Source organism: Frankliniella occidentalis, unplaced genomic scaffold, assembly GCF_000697945.3.
Source record: "Frankliniella occidentalis isolate FOCC.00 unplaced genomic scaffold, Focc_3.1 Scaffold7, whole genome shotgun sequence".
In the NCBI taxonomy this organism is placed as follows: Eukaryota; Metazoa; Arthropoda; class Insecta; order Thysanoptera; family Thripidae; genus Frankliniella; species Frankliniella occidentalis.
Window position 1 is genome coordinate 1,914,533 of NW_026267137.1, and position 1,373 is coordinate 1,915,905.

A 1,373-nucleotide genomic window follows, 5' to 3' on the forward strand; every position below is an offset into this window, starting at 1 on the left:
AACGGCACGTTGTATCACCGGAACGCTGTCGCCGCCCGGAGGAGTGAGTAGAGGGAAAGCTGCCGCCGGCCTGCAGGCTCATCTTCCCTCTCCCTCTCTTTCTCCCTCTTCTTCCCCCTCTCCCTCCCCCTACCTCTCTCTTCCACTTTGCTCCTTTCCCCTTTTCTCCCCTTCGCTGCCCGCCCCCGCACGATGTACAGTATATCGGCAAAAGCAAGCAAGCAGGTAGACCTCTGAGTCTTAAAAGACTTAGTCCCCCTCGCCCGTCTCTCTCCCTCACTCTCGTTACCGGCGCCTCAGCCTACCCTGCCGTGCGAGTGAGAGGGGTGGACATAAGGGGGAGAGAGGGAGAGCGCCTGAAGGGAGAGCTGCGCGTTTCGCCGCTCACCTCTAGTCCAACCTCTCTGCTCAGTCCGTCCACGTCGCCACGCGCTCCGTGCAGATCTCTCTCTCTCTCTCTCTCTCTCTCTCTCCCCCTTTCTCCCTCGCTTACGTGCCCCTTTCTCTCTGTCTCTCTCCCTCTCCCTCCCACGCCCGCGGGCCCATGGACAATTAAGCCTCCCTAACACCCCAGTCCCCCTCTCCCTCTTTTTACCTCCATCGGTTCGGCCCGCCCTCCTTGCCTTTGCTTCGACACAGGGAGAGAGAGGGTTCTGGCGGAGGGAATCGTCGAGCAGGTCGGCCGCCGACTGACCGGCCAGGCCAGGCCGAACTGAAGTCGGTCGCTGACTGGACTATGAAATGTCCTCTCTAGTGGATTCTCGATGCGATTAGCTCAGCTCTGCAGCGAAAGTCCTTTTTTTTTTTCTCTCCTTTGCTTTTTTTTTCTGGCGTGCGCTATGCATCAGAGGTGTTCGGTTGCGATCCGCGGAAATGTTTGTTGTTTGAGCTCAGCGCTGTCCATCTCAGTGCACGAGAACCTCCCGACCTCCCGGCGGAGTAAACTTGCAAAAGTGTCTGACACTTACAGCCGGCGGTGGTGGCGGACGGGTCTGGCGCAGCTACCTCCCGGCGGTACGCACGCCGGTGAGGTGTGGCCGGGGACGCGCCCGTCTCCGCGCCGAGGGGGAGGAGGAGGAAGAGGAGGGGGATATCTGGCTCTGTGCCAGTGGTTCGGATTGGACTCGCGCTGTGCTGTGCGGCTCTACGGACCGGAGGTGTCGGTATTTTTTTTTCTCTCACTATTTTCTTTCTTGTTTGGCGTCATTTCCGCTCGGCACACGTTGCGTAGCGCAGAGGGAGAGTGCACCGCGGTCAGCTACAGTCCTCCTCCGTTCCCCTGGACGTCACCCCACCTCACCTCTCCGCGTCTCGTTCCGCGGCCGCGATGTCGTCGCGAACCTTCCCGACCGCGAGCCAAGTCACCCCCCCCC

The 1,373-nt window shown here is 60.5% G+C and overlaps 1 protein-coding gene across 1 annotated transcript in view; it reads left to right on the plus strand.

Annotated features, from left to right (window-relative positions):
- LOC113215360 (hemicentin-1) overlaps window positions 1-1,373 on the plus strand; it is a 479,462-nt gene that overhangs the window by 132,498 nt on the left and 345,591 nt on the right. The gene's annotated exons all lie outside the window — the stretch shown is intronic.